The 24322-nt window shown below is 33.7% G+C and overlaps 1 protein-coding gene across 1 annotated transcript in view; it reads left to right on the forward strand.

The window, feature by feature from the left end:
* The window catches only part of LOC114080927 (leucine-rich repeats and immunoglobulin-like domains protein 1), a 100833-nt gene extending 92675 nt beyond the window's left edge, over positions 1 to 8158 (forward strand). Inside the window, 1 exon segment of the mRNA XM_071603824.1 lies at positions 452 to 8158. The gene's annotated coding sequence lies outside the window, so the exon portion shown is untranslated.
* The last annotated feature ends 16164 nt before the right edge of the window (positions 8159 to 24322 follow it).

The raw sequence follows: 24322 nt of genomic DNA on the forward strand, positions 1-24322 counted from the left end.
GGACAACTGTATACACACACTCAAAATAAATTAAAGCAGTTATTTTTAATTTTTGAATCTTAGTGTAGCAGGTTAAAATACTTATCCAATGGTTTATATTTTGCTTGACAATCATGTGTTTTATAAACCAGCAAATAATTACCTGGACTTTCTATTTCTTTAAAAATATCAGAAAATTGATTAATTCTCACATGACAACAGTTGGTAGGTGCAGAACATAGGGCCACCTCTTTTAAGTGAGTGTTGGAGTTTTCAGGTTTCCCACACTCACTTGGGAATTTGTTAGTGAATTACCACAGGTTGTCTCAGAGAGATTCTATGACTCTGTTATCCTTGGGGAAAATATTAGTTGATCTCTCCATCAATTTGCATAACAGACTACTACATGAATGAAAAAACTTGTAAATTCTCTTTACTCACCTCAACTAATAAATGGTAAATATTTCTTCAGCTTGAAGATGGAGCCCAAGACTAAAGGATTAAAACAGCAGCAACAGCAGCATAAGAAACTTCTGGAAGCCATGCTTTCTCAGGATTCCTTTGAGTCCATCCACAGCCCTACCCCATCTGTAACAGAAGAAGTCATTGACAAGGAAGATGATGCAATGGAGTTGCTGGGTAACTTTAAAAATTAATAATTTATCTCTTTCTTTTTTTTCCTCTTGTATTGTAAAGTATGCAGTGGTTAAGAGGTTTTTAACAAAGTTTTGAATAATTTGTCATAGGAAAAAGAGAACATTTAAACATATTCATTAGATTAGACTTTCATGAAGTTAAATGTAAGAACCAAATTGAAATCAGCTAAGCATGTGAAATATTTATTAGACTGTATTTTGTGCTTTGTATATGCAGCACTTTGCCTTCTGATACTTAATCAAGCTTTATTGTGTGTGCAACTGTGATAAAAATTCAAGTCTGTCTGCTTTATTCTCTGATTATAATTCCCTTGATCACACCTATTATCCTTAATATATATCCAAAGTACACATTTTAGTCCTCATCTCAAAATGTCCCTCTGTTATTTTAAGGATGCTTTAGAAAAAAATAGAATAAAGTTGAAACAGGCAGTTAGTAAATTAGTGTTTTATGTGTTCCATAAATGACAGGAACATTTGCAGAGTTTTTAAAGTCTCTTCAGGGTCATTACTTTCATGAAAACTATTAATCTTGTATATATAGAATATCTTTTTATATGTCTTAGTGAAGCATATGTATGTTTTGCTCCTGTATAAATTTCTCTTATTTATTCATTTATTGTGGCACAAGGGATTGAACCCAGGGCCTTGTGCATGCTAGGCAAATGCTGTACCACTGAAATACACCCCCAACTCCCCAACATATAGGTAGTTTTTAAATTGAGCCTCACTTTAGAAAATCATTTTTTCAAAAGAAGAAAATGAAATTTTATTTTAGAGAGTTAGCCATCTGTAACACAATGTGTTTTTAATTCAGTGATATCAGTTTGTCCATATAAATATTTAAAACAATTTCTGAATTTTTTGTGACAAGATACTACTATATTTAACTGGAAAGAGAAAAATAAGGTAATACTTTGAAAGCTTCACATAAGTTTTACATATAAAATATGGAGTCCCAGGGGGAAAAAGAAATGTTCTAAAGATAGTTTTTTCTAAATCACATTTCTTAATTTAAAGTGTCAATGGTAGTAAAGTAGTTTCATTTTAATAAATGATGCATGTCTCCATATTTAGACTTCAGAGGTGTTACATAGTCAATAATGGCAGGTTCAAAATGGTTCCTGGTATAATAACTGCATTAGTTCCACCATTAGGGAGACTGTATAGTGGCATTTTTACTACATGCAATTAATAATCTTTCTTTTTCTTTTGCATTTTTAAAGCAATTAAGTCTTTCTCCTCACCTATAAATCATTAGTGTGGTAGATGTGCCAGATGTAGTCACAGTATCTGCATTCAACTTCCATTCAACATTCAATAAACATTTACTGAGCACTTATGTGCTAGGCTGGGCTTGGTCCCGGGGATATAAAAATAAAACAATAATTGTCTGTTTGCAGGAACTTTGCACTCAAAGCACTCAAAATAAAAATGTAAATACATCACTCTAGTGGTGTTTTCTACCTGCAATAATTAGGCTAAGCACCCACTTGCATATAAAGGTGATATTTAATCCAGAAGTGAGGGACAGTGATCAGAGAATGTGTCTTAGACATGCTGATGCCCCTGGTTAGTCCTGAAGGACAAGTAGGAATAAGATTATTGGGTGTCGTGTTGTCATTGCTCTTGTAGGTTTGTTCACAGAGATATGGGCTCTTTTGTGACAGGTCCTCTGTTTTGGTCAGTAACAGTGAGGGGGGATGAGAACAAGGGATTCTTGAATGAGACACAGGTTTCTTCTCAGTGCTGGTATCCCCTACATCTCAGCTGCTCTGTTATGACATTTCTTGTTTTCCAACTAGAGGATTGGGTTTTGGAGAATATGTAATGATAAGCAATTCATAATTGTCCTTTGTTAATTCTTTTTTTTTTTTCATTTAGACATTTTAGTCTGTGTACTGAGCAAGTTTAATATTTAAGTTTGGACTTTCTCTTTGTAATCCCACACATCTCAGCAGAGGTTAGTGGTGGAAGAATAATGTTGGTTTCTAAGTTATAAAGTTTCCCTGTGATAACATGGAATTGTCTAAGTCCACTGGACTATTCTACAAATAGTACCATGTACATTTTCTTAGTTTTGAAACTGTTTGTAGAGTAACATGCAAAATACAAATGTTAAGTTCTTGAAAATTTAGGTGATATCAAATTTTAGGACATAGGACTATTGTAAGATGCAAGAGAGACATTTGGTATTTCAAATATCTTTTTGAATCTATGATATGTTGTAGAATGAGTATGCTAAAACTTATGTGTTTTTAAGGGTTTAACTTGTTATGTATATCAGGATATAACTGGCTAAAATTTTATTTATCATGCATGGGAAGCACTCTGTAAACCTTATGAGGTAATGCATAAGTCAAAGGTATAATTATTACCTAATATTAATATAAACAATGATTATTCCTCAATAAAATAGTTTGATATAAAGGGAAACATTTTTTACTTGTACTAGTAGATATTAGTAAAACTGGTGATTCTTGTTTCAGCCATGAAAATATCTAGCATTATTAATATATTATTGATTAATAGTTAATTACTTAGTTGTTTAATTGTATATATGTGGATTTCTTTTTTAACTGTTTTAGGTATATGAAAATATTATATATGGCATCTATAAGTTTTAAAATAGAATAAGTGTTCTCTGTAAGATTGTTTTAAATACTGTCTATAAATGCATAGTACAAAAGTAGGTTAATATAATATTAATGCTACCTATCAGGTAATAAAATAGCCAAACTTGTAGAATTTTAATACACAACAGTTTTAAACACCTTGGAAATTGATTCTGTAATTATGAGACATTGAATATATCTGACATGTAACCTCAAACTATGTAGTTCTCAACCACAAATGCAAAACATTCTTAAATATTTATGTTGGCAATTAATGGCCACAATGAGTAAAATATTTTACTAAGAATTTTTCTTAAAAATTATTAAAATCTAGACAGGCATGGTGGTGCATGCCCATAATTCCAGTGATTCAGGAGGCTGAGGTAGGACAATCACAAGTTCAAAGACATCCTCAGCAACTTAGAAAGACCCTAAGCAACTTAGTGAGACCTTATCTCAAAACATAAAAAAAATAGAAAGGGCTAGGGATGTGGCTCAGTGGTTAAGTGCCTCTGGGTTCAATGCCTGGTACCAATTGTTTAAAAAAGATGTATTGAAATCAGTTTTTTTGAAAATATGGTGAAAAGGTGTCATGATAGAAAAAAAAAAGTAATTTATAAAAATTATATTTATTCCATTCTTCTTAAAGAAAATTTTGAGGGGCTTCATTAGTTTAAAAGATTTTTCAGTTTGTAAATATGAGCCCATTTTTATTACATTGCATGAATTTATCATCTTATTCTAGTTGAAACTCAAATAGCTATTATGTGTTTGATTTTTTCCATGTGATTTATTCTGATTTTTATTCATTTTTTAAATCCTCAGAATTATATTTGACAGATATAACTAGCTTTCTACAGATTTTAGTATGAAATTTTACTTGTAAAAATTTTTAGGCTTTCTTATAATTGGTGCTGAGGCATATATCTAAAAGTCACATTCCAGAGATGCTTAAAAATAAAAACATTGGTCATGCTTTATGCTTTCCATCCTTAGCTCATAATTATATAAAACTAAAATTATATTGCCAACCCAAATAAAGTTATTACAAACAGATATCACTTGTTTTAAAATGAGTAATCATGAACAGTTTATAATTATACTGATTATTTTGCTGAATGTCGTCATTGAATTTCTGTAACCTCAATATCATGCCAAATTTTGTAAAATAAAAACTAAATTTGTTAGAGGGACTCATTACCTTAAGGCATTCTTTTGGCAAATTGTTTTACATCCTGATCAACCTTCTAGAAAAAGAATATTCACTGTTGTTTTTTTAAATCAAAGACCCCTTAAAACAAAAAGCTCCCCATCCTTGCAAATTAAGAACACACGTTTCACCTAGTGAAAAATGAATGCTTTTTCTCAATGATGTCAAAATACAAAAAGGAAGGGGACCCTAAATGTTTTCTGAAAAATTATCTATGTATGTATGTATGTATGTATGTTTGTATGTATGTATGTATCTATCTATGTATGTATGTATGTATGTATCTATCTATCTATCTATCTATCTATCTATCTACGTATCTATCTATGTGTCTGTCTATAATTTAAGGTATATAGAACACTCTGAAATACAGAGTACCATACAAATGCTCTTTTGTCAATTTTTTTTTTCTTTTGAGTATTGATGAATAGAACTCTCAGGATGACAAAAAAGTTGTCACTTTACAATGAGGATTAAAAATTCTTGACAAAAGTCTGAAGATTTTGAAAAATTAAATCTGTGTATGCTTCAATATTGTCCATAAGATTGCTTAAAATACTATATGTAAAGTTATTCAATAGAATACAAAAATGATTTAATATAGAATTAGTACATAGTGGAGAATAACATACCCCAACATTTGTTGTTTTAAGATATAACAAATTTTTAAGAACCTGAAGTTAGTGCTCTAAATCTCAGATACTGATAAAATAACTTCCCAATTCCCTCAATCTGACTAGGTCTCATCTTGAAATATATGATATTCTAAAAAATTCCAGTAATTATTGTGACTGTTGATGACCACAGTTAACCAGATTATTGAAAATCTACACATGTATTTTTTTTTACTTTTCACTAAATCAATCTGCATAGTTGAAAAAAATAGGACTTTATGAAGATGTATGAAAATATCTTTCACATGCTAAATAGTGTTTTATCCTGGTAAGCCTGTGTTTTACAGTAACAGTCCTGTGAAATGTTCCTCACTACAGAGTTTTCACTTATGTTTCTGAATCCTAACTTCAGCTGTTTTTGGTGCCATCTCTGCCTGCACAAATGCCAAGTGAGTGCAGCTTGAAGTGTGGCCTTTGAGGAGCTGAACATGGCCCTGTGCTTGCGTTGCCATAATCCAATGATGACATTTGAGAAAATCCATTCAAACACATTCATTCAGCAAGTATAATGCACCTGCTCAGTAAATTGCACTAGTTCATACTAACATATAATACTGGTAATACTGCATCTTATGTTTTCTAATAACCATGACCTCTTTGGGGTTTGAGAAGAGGGTGAAGAGTGGGAATGTTTTTCCCATTGAGACCCAAATAAGTTGTAGTTTTCTGACAGCTCTTAATTGTTCTGTTCATTCACTCACTCACTCACTCATTCATCCATTCACAGACTTATTAATTTCTTAAATGTGTAACTCTCACCTCCAGAATAACGATCATTATGTTTATGAGAGTCCAAATTTGAACAGACATGGAAGTTTTGACTCCAGGAAGGTGATTTTTAAGATTTGTTTTCCTTCCAAATCATCTGGGGGGTTCATTTAAGTACATTGTCCAGTGGTCCCTGCCCCCATTTTTTTGATTCATTAGATTTGGATACAGCCCATCAATCTACATTTTTTTTCTACAGGAATGTCCTCCTCCCTTTCTGTAGATTCCATTGCAGGGGATCTGTAGAGCATTCAGGAACCCTAACCTAGTATTTATATTCAGTGAAAATTTTTGTTACATATAATGTACTGGAAGTGAGGAGGATATTAGAAAGTCTATTTTTTTTTTTTTTTTTTTAACAAAAGATCATGAAATAGAGGTTTCTGAGTTAACTAAGCTCTTCCAAAGCTGTTCTGGAAACAATGAAGTTTTGCTCTCAAACTTTCACTAACGTAGTTTACATCACCTTTTTATCCCTCTTGCTGATATATTTTTACAAGATCATTTGCTTATAGTAGAGGAGTTATAAAAGTTATAAATGATTCTAGCATAAACCTGAGAAAATTTTTTCTTTCTTATTCGATTTTATCATATTAAAACCTTACCATGTTTACTGTGCTTTTCTTACATGTGACTCAGCCGCCCTCCTCATAGCCTTTTAGATGGACTTCTGCTTGGCATTGTTTTCATTTTCCATCCTATTCATTCTTTAATTCTGTTTCTTGTCAACAGAGGATCAGAACATTTGCAAATATAACCAAGGTTTGGAGGTAGAGATTGCCCTTTAAATAAATATAATAGCTCATCGTATTAAATGATTTACTTTTATGGAGTTTAATAAGAAATGTTGGGTTTTTTTTCCCTGTAAGTTTGTTTTCCAATGGTAAAAGTAGATTAATGTTCATAATTAAATCAATAATTTACAAATAAAACCTAAACCCATAAACAAAATCTTGCCAATGTCCCTTCATCTCAACTGTATACCAGGTGAAAATTTCTTTATTTGTGAGATAGCTGTTTGTAATATATTTGTAGTTAGTAGAGTTTCTTATTTTAATATATATATTTATCATTTTGAATAAGTTACATATTGACTCATAGCAATGATAATATGCTTTACATGTTTATGCTACTTTTCACTGAGTATTTTGGCAAAGCTGGGGGGCCACTGTGTGATGTGGTCTTTGTGGCCTGTGGTCAAAGCACTGGGCTAAAATTCTAAGACCCAAGTCCAGCCTTCATCCTTTCTCTGCTAGTTTTAACATCTGAGCTACAAGTAATTACTTTTAGTACACTAGTAACAACTTATGACTCTCATACTCCAAAAGAAAAATGTTATACTGATAACATTCCCTGAAATGTTATTAATTTTGGAGGTTGAATAGTCCCTGAAAGTGCTATTACTTTTTTTCTTTTTGTCATGGCTAACAGGAATATTGAAAAAATGATGCTAGATTTTATGCAAAAAAATGCTTTCTTTCAAATAAATTGATATTCCCTAACCCACCTACATTTCAGGTAGATACAAACAGAAGAACAAAAGAGTTCCTTTAACTTTGTGCAATTGCCTACTGAGAGTAAAAATTTATGTTTCTTAGGATATAGTAAAAGAGTTGGAGAGAAAGCAGGTGAAGCTATAAATGTATTTGCCTGCCAAAATATGTAATAAGTCAGTACAAAGTACTCCATCTCATTTTTTAACATGGATATTTAAACAAAGGTAGACATTTATGTGATTTGGTTTTGGTGTGGAGCAAATTACTCTCCTGTCTTTAATTTTCTTGCTTATAAATGTATAATTTCTAGGAGAAAATAAAAATGTTTTGTGCCTATCCATGTGTCGATATGAAAAAAGTAGAAGTTGGGGAAGGAATAAGAGGAGGAGATACAAAAAAACTAGAAATTTGTACTCTATGTTTATATGCTTCTGTGTAAATAAAGTCATAAATGTGTTGAAAATATTTAAGCTTTAAAATTATATTGGTATTATAATATATTGATATATGCTTTCCAATTATATTGATAAATTATATTGATATTATAATATTATATTGATATTCGCTTTCCAATTATATTGATACATAAGTACATATTTGAAGTAGCACAATTATGATGGTTCTACATTAATACATTGTATAAGCAAATCTCAACCAAATTAAAAACCAGTGTTAAATATTGTTAGGGTTTTGTTTCTTTTGAAATAAACTTGCCCTTTATACATATTTAATAAAAAGGTGATGTTGTATTTCAAGATTATTTGTTTAGCTACGTTAATGTTTTTCATATAATTTAGACAAATCTGAATTTTAATGTAAGAGACATTTGAAATGGTGCAAAGTCTTAATTTTATTATATTTTTTCTTGGTTGAAAATGTGCAAAGGAAGTGTAATTAATTCAGCAATTATTTGCAAATTAACATCAAATTCAATAGTTATTAAAGATATTATATGGATCTTACTTAATTGTTTAAAGTGATTGTATAAATTATAGGCATTTGTTTAGATTTTTATATATGACAATATCATTGACAACTTTCTCATCATCTCTGAATGGAAATGTTAAAATTATCGAAGTTGAATACTTGAATATGCATTCACAAAAGAGTGGCCACAAAACTTGCCAGTTATTTTCATCATCTGAGAAACAGTATCTTTTTTGATAAAACTAATTCAAATCTTTTAATATATATTTTATTAACACATTTTTTAAATTCCAAATGTCTAAACTGGTCCTATGTGTGAATTTCTTTTGGAGTGAAAATATGGTTTTGTTTTCAAATGTCTTATATTCTATTATTTCAGAGAGAAATATACTTAGCAATAGTGAATGTATGTTTTTTTTTTTTTATCACTCTAAGTCTTTTAAATAGAAGAATACTAAGGAGTACAAAAGGAAAGAGATTACAATGTTCTAGTGGAGATAAATTAATTCTCACAATTTTAATGTGTTTTTCAGTTTTTTGGTTTGGTTGGGACAAAAGAGAATTTAACTCCTGTGTTAATATAGGATGAGCTTGGTTGTATTAGAATGAAAACTTATGGAAATATAACATAAAATTTCTTTAAAATTCATCTTTTCAGGAATTTCTAGGAGTTTACTGGTTTAACAGTTTTTCTTCTCATAAGTTCTGTCAAGTTTACTTTTTAATTACTGACATTTAGAAAGGACTGTGTGTTTTAAAACTTTAATGTAGAGTAATATTAATACAGTAAAACAAAATTAATATTAATTATCTTACAAAATTAATTTTGTAGAAACACTAAATAGCAGAATGTTAAAATTGATAACAGCATGAGCTTTATTTGTAGATACATAACCCTTGTTTCATATTTCATCAGTGATTCTAATCTATGACTTGAGGATAGTAACTTTCTTCCTGCAGATATCAGACATCAGAAAAATGGGAGTAATAAAAATACTTAGTGAGTTTTGTGAAGATTAGGTAAAATAAACCATAGATAGTTCAATCTGATGTTCTTAACTTCTCTTTATGGACTTTTGACATTTATGATCTGAAACTTTCTTTAATAGCATTGTTAGTATTTTGGTGGCTGAGTTGAGGACATATTTTATAGAAATTAATTTAAGATAGGAAACATATCTCTGTTTGCCTAATACAAAAGGACCAAATAAGCTCTAAGCAACTCAGTTTTGATAAGGAAAATTGAGAATGTGGGAGGTGTTATTCTCCACATAAAAATTTTTAACTGAGAGAAAGAAAATCCTAAGATCATACATTAAAAAAGAGAGAGAGAAAATAAAATCAAAATCCCAAAAGCAATTTCCTTTTCCAATGAAGTTTAGATTATTTGCTAATGGAACTATTCCTTTTTCAGTCAAGAAGCAAATATGATTGTTTCTTTAGAAATGCTGTCTTTCTTAAAACACTCTTGCTTACCATAAAGAATAATGCCATTATAATGTATACATTTATGAATTTTTTATTGACTTCCTAACATACATTATTGCTTGCTCTAGTAACCAGGGATTTGTAATATCTCAGTATAAAAAATGAAGGAAACAAAACAAAACAAGAAATGTTATATGTGCCTAACATTAATCTTTTAATAGCATTAATATCTTAACATTCTTAGTACCCTTTGCATTCCAGTGTTCAGATGCTTATGTGATCAGGTTGGTTTCATTGTTTGCTTTCTCTCTCTCTCTTTATTTTGAAGCTGTATGTGTCTACATTGCCCAGGTTCATCTCAAATTTCTAGCCTCAAGCAATCATCTCACCTCAGCCACCTACAGGCAAACATCATGCTACACTTGGCTGATTTCATTGTTTATTTCCTTCTTGACAAGCAAAAACTTTTAGAAATTTGAACAAAGAACTTATGCTTTCTTGCCAAACTGTTGGCATAAGTAAGTCATTATAAGCTAATTTGAAGGCCTTTTTAATATCAAAATTTCTGTAGCCAAATTTCCTTTAAAATAATATTTAGTTGTGGTTATTAAAAGATAGGTATTCATGTTAAAGAGCATGAAAATACAGAGGTCAAAAATGAACAAATAAATATTACCATGTAATAATTATTCTTCATGTTTTATTGATGTTTTTAGATTTTTAATATAGTATGAATATAAAATAACATTAATATTTCTAATACACTATTCACTATACTAGGTGCTTTCTGTACCCTACTTAGCAATCACAAAAATGCCATCGAGCAGGCAATCTTTTTATCTTTATGCCACAGACAAGGAAAAAAGTTCCTTGAGGAACAAAATTTACCCATGTTACATAGTTGTTATTAAAGAATCAGTTAACTAAACCTGAACAATTAAATACTAACTATGCAACAGTGCACATTAAATACACATATATGATAAGCAAAGTTTTTATGATAAACAAACTCATGATAAACTTTTAGAAGTTAACATCTGCACCTAGTCATCAGAATGGCCGACTGGTCCCTTTCCATTAAACAATTTTGAAATTAGACAAAACATATGAAATCAACTTTTCAGGCACTTGATGAAAGACTCAGCAGAAGGCTTCATCCTCCAGAGGAAGGATATGAGTGATCTGAGCCCTTCATTTCACCCTCACTTTCTTCGTGACATCACATCCAGAGCCAGCTTGTATGGAGGTGGAAGTGCAGTGCTGGGGAAGAGTGGGGCTCTCACAGAGCTGAGGGCATGGGCCCACAGTCTGAGGCCTCTGAAGGGGCTGGGATTTGTGGAACAGTGCCAGGAGAAGAAGGCTGAGAAGATGCTGTTGACAGACCTCATAGGAATGTTCCCCTTGGACCTTTGGCTGAAAACTGGTCTGCTTTTGCAGCAGTTTTTGTAAACTTTAAGGGAGGATGTTATGTTTTTGGTAAGTGAATAGAGAAACTGAGGACAGACTAAGTTAGGACTCCTCTGAATTCCACTCCTGAGAGAATGAATAAATCTCCAGGAATTCCTTGGGCATTCAGAGGAGACCTAGGAAAAGCCAAATATTGATGGCTATTCCTAAGAGTGAGATAAAAATTTAAATAGAGCCAGTTAAATAGTACAGAAATTATACCTAATGATAAATTATACCTAATACCTAATGAAGTAGATCTGCCATTAATTTAATTCCTGACAGAACAAAACTCAGCAACCCTTAGAGAAGACAAGCCTTCATACGAAGATGCAGCCACAATGCTTATCATATAATACAGAATTACTAGTTAGGAAAAGAAGGATAGTGTGACCCAAAATCAAACAGAAAGAACTACCAATAAAGACAGACTTTAATATAGAGATATGTGAGCCCTGGGTTCGATCCCCAGCACCAGTAAGAAAATCTCTCTCTCTCTCTCTCTCTCTCTCTCTCTCTCTCTCTCTCGGGAGGTGTGAAATTTGGATAACAAAAGATTTTTTAAAGAAAATTTTATACATATTTATGCATTTAGAGGAAAATATTATCCATATTTTGTGCATTTAGAGGAAAATATTATCCATATTTTGTGCATTCATAACGGTAAACAGATGGGAAATCTTAGCAGAGAAAATAAAACTAGAAAATGGACCAAAGGGATATCTAGAACTGTAAAGTACAATACTTGAGGGTTTAAATATCAATAGTAACATTGAATAATATAAAATATAATATAAAAGGAAGGATCAAGAAAATTGAAGATAAGTAAACAATACAGCTAAATGGAAGAGCCCAAGATAAAAAGAAAAAGGAAAACAAAATGAGAAGAACTTCAATGGCCAGTGAAACAATATAAAATATTTTTTCAGAATTCCAGAAAGAAGGGATAAACCATAAGAGAAAAACATATTTTAAGAGATATTATCCTCTTTTGTTTCTGGTCTAAATTTGGTGAGCAACATAACCTGTAATATAGGAAGTTTCAAAAATGCCAGGCTTAGCAAACTACACCTAGGGCTGGGGAGGATATAGCTCAGTTGGTAGAGTTCTAGGCACATAATTTTACAATGAAGAATCCATTAACCTTTTCTGTGGGGGAATCATTTTCTTATACATTATATTGCCTAATTATCTGATCCTTTGGAAAACTGATTCTGAGCTTGATTCCGAAAAGCTTAACCAAAATGTTTCTAACTTTAAAATAAAGTACTTTCAGATTGCTTCATAAAGAACCAGATTCAAATTACTATTTTTTAGACCAATAATGAGACTGCCTTCTCAGGAGGTAATCGACTCGTCAAGACAAATTGTTATTACATTGTATTGGTATTTACTTGCTGTGTTCCCACCCAGATCCCACAGGTAAGTAGAAAACAAACAAACAAACAAACACTTTGCACAGAGGCTACCAGAATGTGCTCTTGCTTTCCTTACAAATGGAGTGCCATCAAACAATCCTGGGACTCCAAAGTATGACTTTGTATACCAATAGGGAATATATAGACTTCCTAAAGAATAGTTGAGAGGCTACTTTCATTTTGCTTTCTACTTAATATGCAGTCCATAATAACAAGTATTTTCTGATTTGCTGTTTTGTTCTAAGGCATAGGAGAGATGGAACCTGTCCTGACCAGGTGCCCAGAGCATAAACATCACAATAATGAGTAGGGATGGCTGTTGGCAGACAGGGATAAGAAGCAAACAATTATGAACAGATGTGAGTTGGTAATTAAATATTTTAGAATATTCTCAGCTTTGAATTTTGGCCATTTGAATAAAATGCCCTTATAATAGGAGAAAGAAAAAGTGGAAATTTCCTACTTAAAATATGAACAGATGCTACAAATCCTCTGGATCTGTAGTTGCTTTCTTTATGACTCTGACTCTTATCTATTTGTCCTTCTCTGTGAGTTATGAACTTTTTAGAGATAAAAGTTACAGGAGAAGAGATGAAAATTATACAATGAACCTGCACATTTTTATTCTGTGTCAACACAAAACTAAGTTGTCCTTTATTCCGCAGTTTGTATGCACACTGATTTGAGAGTGAAGTTAGATTATTCTTCACTTTATTTGGGTCTTTTGATCTAACTTTGATAACTAACCTTGAAATAAAATCAAAGAATTTTCTTTAAAAAAATTAGAAAGCAAATATGTCACATTAATTTTTAAAATGTTAAAGTGTATCTATTTTGCAATAAACTGTTTCCACCAAACAGAAAAGAAAATCGCTAGCAGAGCATGGTGGTGCACGACTATAATCCCAGCAACTCACTCCTGAGGCAGGAGGATCACAAGTTCAATGACAGCCTTAGGAACCTTGAGCAAGTTGCCTACAACTCAGTGAGACCCTGTCTCTAAATAAAGTTCAAAATAGGGCTAGGGATGTGGTTAAGTGGTCAAGTGCCCCTGAGTTCAATTCCTGGTACAAAAAAAGATAGACAAGAAAAGAAAATCTCTAAACAATCAGTCCCTATATTTTTCACAATAGAGTGGACCAATGTGGAGAATTTACTTAACTAAAAAATGTTCCAGCTGGGCGCCATGGCATATGCCTGTTATCCCAGTGGCTCCAGAGGCTGTGGCTAGAGGACCATGAGTTCAAAGCCAAACTCAGCAACTTAGCATAACCCTAAGCAAATTAGAAAGACTTGTCTCAAAATAAAGTATAAAAAAGGGCTGGGGATGTGGTTTAGTGGTTAAGTGCTCCTGGGTTCAATCCCTGGTACCAAAACAAACAAACAAAAAATCATAATTGTTAGATGGGTTGTAAAGGAGGGATAAAAGAGATAAAGATGGAAATGGAGATAGAAGGGGATAAGGAATGAAGAACATCATGAGCACAGGAAAAAAAATTGGGTCTTTTAGAAAAAAAATTTTAAAAATTTACAGATAAAAATGTTTTTTATTGCAATTGGATAATGGTGTTAGGTGTGTTTTAAGGGTCTATTTTATCAAGGTCATTGTTTATGCCAGGTTTTGTGCTATGTACTGAAAATACAGAGCAAAGTGAGGTTCCACTGAAACATATACCCACATACTCATGTATATATATAAAAAATAAAATATGAATAAAATAAATAATATATAAATGAAATACTACTAAAATATAATCATAGAGAAAAACAACCACCAAAATAAATAGAAACAAACCCTTGGGCTATAAACATGATTAAGTTTGTGCCTGGGAGAATCAAGGGAGCCATCACAGAAGTGACAGGTTAGCCATTTGGAAGGATAAAGAAAGTTTTTTTTGTAAAAGTGAGTGGGGAAAGGCATCTGAGAGTGAATACTAATATAAAAGAGGACAAAAGCAGATTTGCATGTTTGAAGAGTTATTATAACTTCTTGTAGTGGAAATGGCTAAAGGGGGTCATCTTTCCATTTGGAGACTAGAAGCAGCAGAGTACAGAAATCCAGAGGGAAGGTAGCCACCAAGGTGAGGGAGATGGAAGAAACTAAAATGATTTCCATGTGTCTAGCTGGGTGAAAGTTAGTGTCACCAACACAGAAAAGGAATACAGGAAAAATTAATCTTTATTTTCTTGCAAAGAGAAATAATTTCACATTAAGGCAGTTTTAAGGTGTTTTGGGACATATCCTGTAAATTACAAGTCATATGGATAAGTCTGAGTTGGAGTGGGATGATTAAAGAAGACCGGAAAATTAGTTTTGCAAATTAAAACTGCTTGGAGAGCTTTAAGTTAAGAATGAAAGGGTACTAGTGGGATCTTGAGAAATGGCACATTATTCATATGGCAAATAATTATCTCTCATTGGTTGTCATAAGAATAACTTGAGGAATGTCAATGCAGAAAATTGATTTACAAAAAAATTGTTTTGTTCGTAAGTGTCTGTAAACATCTCAACTTCAAAATTAAAAAAACAAAACATGAACATGATTTAGGTATGAGATTAAGTACATGGCCATGAACTTCAAAGATTTCAGAAAGGAGTGGGTTAGGTATACATTTAAAACATAAAGAATGAGACGTGAAGATGTGGCAAGAGTGTGAAGCCTGAGAACTTCTGGATGGACTTGGCATGAATGGAGGAGGGCCTGGTGTGAATAGAAGTACTGGAGCTTGTGATCAAACAGCTTTTCTTGACATCGGTAGGTTCTCAGAGAAAATTTTTACTGTAGTGGAGGACAATGGAGATCATGGAAGCATTCATAGCAGGCGGTTTACTAGGCAGGAGGCAGAACACTGAAAGTGGTGAAGCCTGACAAATTGGCTGAGTCAGATAATAATCAAGAGCTTTGCCTTTTGCCTTTCTCATTAAATAGTTTGAATTTTCCTCAGCAGTCTGTAGGGAATTATGGCAAGTATAACCAAGAGGTCACATGATTATTTTTATTGTTATTGATTTTTTTTTTTTTTTTTTTTTTTGCATGAGAGACATTGCCCTATGGCAGTCTGGATACCCTATTGGAATGTATTATTCCCTAAAGATAGGGAAACACACACACACATGAAATATTTCACACATATGCAATAGGGGAAATAAACAGGAATCTTTGCTTCTGACCTTTTTTTTTTTTGGCATTCATTTTTGTACCCCCCAAATTAGCTTTAAATTTTATAGTTCCATATTCTGAGCTGTTAACTCAAGTATTTTCCTTCCACTGTCTTTTACTGTTTTCTTTTCTTTGGTGGTGGTGGAGTGGGTATCGGGGATTGAACTCAGGCCAGGGATTGAACTCAGGGGCACTTGACCACTGACCCACATCCCCAGCCCTATTTTGTATTTTATTTAGAGACAGGGTGTCACTGAGTTGCTTAGAGCCTTGCTTTTTTTTTTTTTTTTTTTTTTTTAATTTTTTATTGTTGGCTGTTCAAAACATTACATAGTTCTTGATATATCATATTTCACAATTTGATTCAAGTGGGTTATGAGCTCCCATTTTTACCCCATATACAGATTGCAGAATCACATCAGTTACACATCCATTGATTTACATATTGCCATACTAGTGTCTGTTGTATTCTGCTGTCTTTCCTATCCTCTACTATCCCCCCTCCCCTCCCCTCTTCTCTCTGCCCCCTTTACTGACATTCGTTTGTCCCCCTTGTATTATTAGAGCCTTGCTTTTGTTGTGGCTGGCTTTGACTCTGAATCCTCCTGCCTCAAGCTCCCAAGCTGCTGGTCTTACAGGCGTCCACTAGCATGTTGGGCTCTTCTTCTGTTTTCTAGTGTGCTATGAAACCAGAAGCTAAAATAGTCCCAACAGATTTACCTTCATTTAACTACTTGGTAGGGTGAGAGCATGATACCATTTTGAACCTGACACTTGGGCACCATTCTTTATTGTGACTTTTTATCCTGTTTCAGCTATTCTTTTTAAGGTAATAAAGAGATTTTTTTTTATTCAGCATTCATTAAATCATGTTGGCCATTTTACTCTAAGATGGAGCCTGTGCTAGGCACGTTTTGTCAACTTCTGAACTCTGATTATTTGGAAGTTGGAAGGAAAGTGTTTATAATACCAGCAAACATATTTATTGGGAACCCTGGTGGGGTAAGAGGGAACACTGAAAAAAATACAGCATTAGTGTGCTTTTTTTTTTTTTTAATAGCTTTGTTTTGTGGAGGTGAAAGCAGGAGAAAGGGAAAGCATCTGGGATGAAAACACAGAATGCATAACTGTGTCATGCCACCTATTTGTTCATTTGTCTCTCAACAGATCAGGATCTCCTGGAGTGTTAAACTTAGACTTTGCTGGGTTTTTGTTTGTTTGTTTGTTTGTTTGTTTTTGTACTAGGGATTGAACTCAGGAGCACTCAACCACTGAGCCACATTCCCAGCCCTATTTTCTGTTTTATTTAGAGATAGGGTCTCACTGAGTTGATTAGCACCTCACTGTTGCTGAGGCTGGCTTTGAACTCGCCCTCCTCTTGACTCAGCCCTCTGGAGGCACCGGGATTACAGGGGAGTGCCACCTCTTGGGCTAGATTTGCTTCTTTCATACTCAGTGACTTAGCATGGCATTTTAAACATGTTGGCATGCCTACTACCTGTCAAAATTATGAAACATGAATGTTTACTGAAAGATTAGTATTTCTCATTCATAGCTTATCCTTGCTAGATTTGTATCCAAAGCTATATTTTGTGGTTTAGCACTGTAATTTTTTAAAAGATGCATTTATTGAATGGTACAATCCATTTTGGTTCCAGATGACTGTATTAGCAAATTAATACTTTTCAAAGATGTATAAAACCGTTTTTTAGATGTCCATTATCCTACATACTATGTGAATTATCTCAGTCTATGTGGATCCTTACCCATTCTAACACAATTATCCTTCTACTACTTCTTAACAGCTTCATCTGTGATGCTTTCATTAATTAGCAAGATTTTAGAGAAGTCATCTAAACCTGGCCAGATAGCCAGGAAAATGCTTATGAAGTGAGAAACTAAGATTTTATTTTCACATTCAAAGTAAGGAAGTATGCAAAGATCTATGAAGTAAATCCTGGTGTCATAGCTCCCTATATTTTGAAAGGCTATCCTTTTAGAGTTAATGGCTGCTATATCTCTATATCTAGTTCTAGAAAGGAGATGGAGTTAGGAAAGTAAAAGCATTAAAGAAAACCTCTATTCTTTGGAACCATAATGAGAAATAATCAGTGACCTTAATGAAAACCTGTGAAAATTTAAAATAAAACCACAACTTTTAAAGGGTTTTACTAAGTGTTTTATTTTTCCTCAAATGGGGTAACCCACAGATCCCAAATGGAGGAAAACTCAAATGAAAGCCAACTAGGAAATTTGGAGGGGTTGTGTTTCAATTTTGGGATTATCTGCTTGATAGAGATAAATTAAAAATGAAGAAGAAAACAAAATGAAGGACAACTCCATCAACACTTAGTGTGCCCCTGATGTGATAATATTCTGTGTCTCTGCTACTTAAATAAGACAAATTTCCCATCCTTAAAACTTTCTCACGTTAGTGCAGAAATGGACAAGTAATTGAGTAATTATATTACTAATGAGTGATAAAACAGAAATCTGTGACAATTTATAGAGCAAACAGAGGAATGAGCCATCAACACTGAAACTAAATCAAACAAGTAGAGGAAAGGGGAATCACTGAACATAATTTCCCTCCATACATCTGCTAGGTTCTTTTATATAATATTTAATATTAACTAGATAAGACAAAAGAATAGCTGAAAAAGAAATATCAGTGTTTTATTTAAATTTCAAAATTAAAAATGCTTACTTTTCTACACAATCTGCATATCCTTAACTACATTATTTTGCTGTCAATAATTCAATATTTCCTTAGTAAGGTAGCATCTTGTTAGTATAATAAAAATGACATGTACCTTTTTTTCTCAGTACTGGGGTTTGAACCCAGGACCTTATATATGCTAAGCAAGCACTGTACCACTGAGCCACATCCCCAACTCCATGTTTTTATTTTTCTGAAGCTTTTTTCTCTTTACAAATGAGCCAAACTGAGTTTTTGTAAACTTTGCAAAATGGCATTTGTTGGCAATATTTTTTTTCTCTCTCTCAAAAACAGTGACTATTATATTGAAAGAACAGAATGAAATAAAGTGTAGTTGATCATTGAAACATGGACTTATTTAAAAATGACAATTTGGTTACCTTTTTTAAAAAAAATCTAACTTTGGAAAGATATACTTGTGATTAGAAACTGTTCCCAAAGACACTATAGAAACTACTGATTTGGGATTCACTCTAGAAAGTGTGACATGTTTGCAAAGTAACAACCTTGTGGTTCATGTTTTTTAATATTAGTTCCAAATGTGGAAATTTGTCTAGATTAGAATTTGGGGCAGCAGTATGCAGAGGGGCCAGTAGGTTGATGGACAGCTCTGACCTTGATTTCTATTCCCTTGACTTCAGGCAAGTGATCTTATCCTATGAGCTCTGGTTATCTTCTCTCTAACTTGAGGAAATGGGCCCAGGGATCCCTGAGATTCTTTCCTAGAAGAGGAAGATCTTAATGTCTGAGAAAAGTTGGTATCAGGGAAAGAGCATTTGAAAGGAACTGATTTTAAAAGAGTTGCATAATTGCGTAGATAATAATGGAGAAAGGTTTGGCTAGAATTTTTCCGAAAAATTTTAACAACTAGTTTAAAAATTATATTTGCATTTTACTTATAAAATTTAGGTTGCTGTTCCACTATGTATGCATTCTTAGAATAAAGAGATTGCACATTATTAGACTAAAGAATGAGTTGTGTTGCCTTCTAGGGCATCATCACTGCAGGAGAATGTAAGGCCACAGCCTTCATCCCTCATGTAATTTTCAGTACTTTCATAGAAATAGTTGGTTTTGAATAATTATTGGAGGGCTTTGATCATTTTTCTAAGGTTCTCTCTGAATTCCTTGAAATTCACATATTCATCTAAAGCCCATTTAATCTCATCAGTCCTATTTGTTATTTTGTTTCCAGGTGTTTTAACCTGATCCTCATTTCTCCATGACCAAGCAGGGACTTGTCAGTTTTGTCAGTCCACTTCCTCTAAGTCCACTTCCCAGTATCCTTTGTATTTGTTAAGATTTTCAATTTGCATTTTTCCCCCATCTGTTCCCAGCAAATCTGACATACTTAGTAAAAGAAATGGGAGAGTAAGTCTGTGAGAATTTTCAAGTGGAGGTCATTTTGTACACATGGTCTCTTCATTGGCAAGTATTTCTATGTGACACACATAATGTGATTTATAAATGAAGAGTTGGATAGTGCATCCTGCTTCAACAGATTTCTCTGACCTGGTCCTTGTGTGCCTGTGACACTAGGAGTTCCACCCTGGATTAGGAAGATTCCTATTAAAGCAGGGCATAGGTGCAGGGTGGCAGCAGCTTCCATCTACCTCACCAGCCCTTCTTCCTGAAGCCTGATTCCTTGGCCTCTCCTGCTGCCCTATGGTCTGTTGCCATCGGAACAAAGACATAAGATGAAAGAGGACCAAAGTGAGGGGAAGGAGAAGCAGAAGAAGACATGTTTATCAGTGGAAATAAATTCCATGCAAGTTATAAAATATAAGTCATATGTTTGCATTTAATGGAATCCATAGAGTTAGGTTGTTGTGGGCATAATTATTGCATAATTATTGGAGGGATAAAGAGAGAGATTCAGACTGAAATTGGATAGTTACGTTGAACTAATGTGTGAAGGAACAGATGAGTGTGCTCTCTCTGCCCACTCTTGGGGAGGAAGCTGACTCGATTCTGTCATACCCTTTGTTTGGGTGAAGGGTAGGACACCTGGCACAGTCACCACAACAGTCACCACAACTCTCCTATAAAAACATCTTTAATGCCTTCTTTCTTCTATGTCCACCCAGGGGAGCAGGTAGAAACAAGTATCGTGAGTTTTCCCTTCATTTCTTGACCTTAAATTTTTGCATTTGAGTTTTCAGTTATCTTTTTCTCTGCCTTACATCTAACCCCTGTGGACTTTGTTCTTGCCTTGCCAATCTGTGTTGGCCTATTGCTTCTGACCTTCTGGGTTATCTCCAGCACTGTAGTCACGGTGTTTTCAGGGTCGAATTCAACTTCATTAACTTAATTCTCAGTCCATTTGAGGAAATAAATTAATGTCCTCAAAGATAAAGCTGCTTTCCCAGTGGTTGGAGGACAGGGTAAAGCCAAAATGAATCAGTGTCCTTATTCCACAATTAACTTCTCAACATGCCTTGCAGAGTATGGCTTTTTCAATTCTGTTTCCAAGGTAAAGAAGAAAGGGGGGGAAAGAGGGTTGAGGGAAGAGATGAGGAAAGGAGGAGGGGGGAGCATTTAAAGGACAAAAGAGAAATACATTTTATTTTACAGAGTAAATTTTATAAACTCAAATAATGATTACAGCAGAACAGGTCAGTCTTTCGCATCACAACACTGAGCGTTTTCTAACCTTGGGGAAGGGCAGAGATGGATTGTACAAAATTCATCATATCATTGCTTAAGCTATTATGTCATCTGGCAGCATAGATTCAGATTGACTCTTTTATTGTACCTTTAAGTAGAATGTTTGAAAATGGATTTAAAGGGATTGTTATGAGATTGAAAAAAAATTATAGCCATATAGCTACAAGAATTTTTTAAAAAATGATATGTCAAATGTATCTAAAATGGATAATCATGTAACAAGTCTGAATAGCTTGAAAGAATTATAGCTTGTTCAAATTATACAGGAACAGGAAAGTTTGAAGTCAGCTAAATAAGAGTCTTACTCAAGATGCTGTTATTAAACTTGCATTTTGCAAAAGCTGGCTGTTGATTATATTTTTATTTTCTCTGTAAAAACATTTCAAAGAAATTTGTAATTTCATATCTATGAAAAAATATGTTTTTAATTGGGGCATATCATTATATCAAATACTAATTATTTCTTTTTTTGTGTGAAATATTAGCCTGGTGAACTTTAGTTATTAGGGAAGTATTGATAGGGATGACTATCAGGTTAAAGTTTAGAATAGAGTTTGAATTTTGAGATTGGTTCTGTCACTTTATTTGTGTTATACTAGGAAGTTTAATAGATTTTTAAGTGTTTGATTATTAATCTATAAAATGTATTATAGTATAGAGCAGTTTAAATAATTTATTTATATTTTACCATGTTTAGCACAAAGTAGATGATTAATATATGGTAACTTACATCATAACTAGATCAGTAGATTTCATAAAGGCTTAAAATGTTTAATAACATTTTATTGAAACACTTTTCATGAGAAATTCTAAAAATATAAGACTTCTTAAAATAGAAACTAATAATATTTTAATATAAAACCTTGTAGAAAATTCTCTCTATAAGATCTATAATAGGAATAGGAAAAAAAAATCTCTCTGTAAAGAGCCAGATAATATATTTTACACTTTGCGGGTTATCCAGTTTCTCTTGCACTATACAACTCTGCCATTAGAGCATGAAATGAGTCATAGAAAATAGGTGAACAAAGGGCATGGCTGTGTCCCAATTAAACTTTATTTAAAAGACAGTGGGTCAGACTTGTAGACTTTCCTTTGTCAAGTCCTGTTGTAGGTAGTCTGCTTTCTCTTCCCTTCACCCATTTACCTTTTCAAATGAATAACTATGTGGTTTTTTGGTTCTTAGAGATAAGGTATAGTTTTCTATGCCAAGACATGTGCTCTTCATATATTTGTCCTTAGAAAGAACAGAAAATTTGGAATTAATCCTGCATCACTGAAGAGTTTTCCTTCAGAAACAAAAATACTAAGAATGATAGAGAATAAGTGATTATTTATAGAATTTGAGCACACTCATATGGGAGTTGGCTAAATAGTCTGTGTGAGGCTTTTACTTCAGTGTTGGATTGAAGTCTGCCAATCATGAATTGAAGGAGGAAACAGGCAAGAAGGAGGAGAAAGCAAAGACAAACCAGAACACAAGAAAAGGTACTGGAAACCCACCTCTAGGTCTCTCCACCTTTAGTGAAGCAGGGGACTTCCAAAATCCAGCCCCTGCCCTATGCCTGAGTCACATAATACAGATATCTGGCAGGTGCTAGAGAGGCTTCAGGCCTGGGACAGGCAAGCTTCCTGTTCTCGCTAGCTGACCATGGCTTCCTCTTCATTTCCTCTGCAGAGCTCACTTGAAGCCATTCATAACCCTGAGCTATGTAGGAGAAAAATTCAGGGGAAGTTTCCACACAGCTATATTGACAGAGTACCACAAATTCTGTAGCTGAATTACAGGATCACCTGGCAAGGAATTCAGAGACAATGTCAATCAGTGTCATTCAAATTTAATCATGCTACCTTACTTCATACTTACTTACTACTGAAATAGCTGGAGGACAAATACTGCTGACTTCAGTATTTAAGAAACTCCAAAGAGCACCCACATTCCCTCCTCACTTACCCATCTGAATAATTGAAGGAACTTCAAGAAAAAAAGAGTGGTGATCATCAATGAGATTGCCCCACATCAGATTCCTCACAGACTCTCTTGTTTGTCTTCCTCAGGCTGTCTCTTCTCATTGTTAATTCTCTCATATTTCCTAATATCCTCAAAATGATTGTCTGGAAGCTTGTATTTCTTTATATTGAAGATAAGATTCTGCCTTCAAAGTATGAGAACCATCACAAGAAAACAAAACATGTACATTACTTGAACACAGAGTCACTAGGTAGGGCCAGCAGATATAGTTCTGAAACTGAATCTAGATATGGAAACTTTTGGAAGGATCTTCATAGTTTGCCTTAGTTTCCTTACACATTTCTTTTTTGCATTTATTGCCTACTTCTCATCCATAGGAAGCTTTCCAGCAAACACATCCTTCCTAACCATGTCTTCATGAGTCTAAATACACTCAAGCATGGGAACAATAATAGGAGTATCATGCACCAGCTAGATGAAGCCACACAGTGATTATGGGTATTCAGCAACATAGTCTATTGCTCTCCTGTGGTTAGGAGAGCAATCTTCATGCTAATAAAATAATGCAAACCAAACTCATTGTGAGCATTTGTGTTGCATCCAACACCAGCTGCAGTTCTCTCCCCTAACTTTTACACAGCATGAAATAAAACTTGGCACATATTTCCAAACCAACAAATTATTTCCAAAATTTCCCCTGCTAGGTATAAACCCCATGAAATAAGCAATTAGCCTCTTGCTATACAAAGGTTGTTCCTGAACCATCCGTGTAGGCATCATCTGGGATCTGGCAAGCAAAGTAGATCTCAGTCCCAACCCCAGAGCCCGTGAGTCAAAGTCTACATTTTAGTAAAATCTCTTTGTCATATGTGGGCACATTAAGGTTTGAGAAGTACCAATTTAACTCTTAGAATCTCACTAAATTGTAAATTGTCATATAATACTTCCACAAATGGTAAAAAGTATTGAATGAGATATTCCATGCCAAGAATCTGGCACAGAAGCCTGGGGTAAAAGGACTTCCTTCTACTAAAAAAGAAGGCAAGGCACACTTTTGTGACTGTCTGGTTGCTCATGAAGGCTGATGAAAGAAGCTGTAACTGTTCACAGGCACTAACCTACAGAAAAGGGCTTGTCTACTCCTGGGAGTGTAGCATTGAGAACACATATCAGTCAACTTCGTCCA

This window comes from Marmota flaviventris, chromosome 17, assembly GCF_047511675.1.
Source record: "Marmota flaviventris isolate mMarFla1 chromosome 17, mMarFla1.hap1, whole genome shotgun sequence".
NCBI lineage: Eukaryota > Metazoa > Chordata > Mammalia > Rodentia > Sciuridae > Marmota > Marmota flaviventris.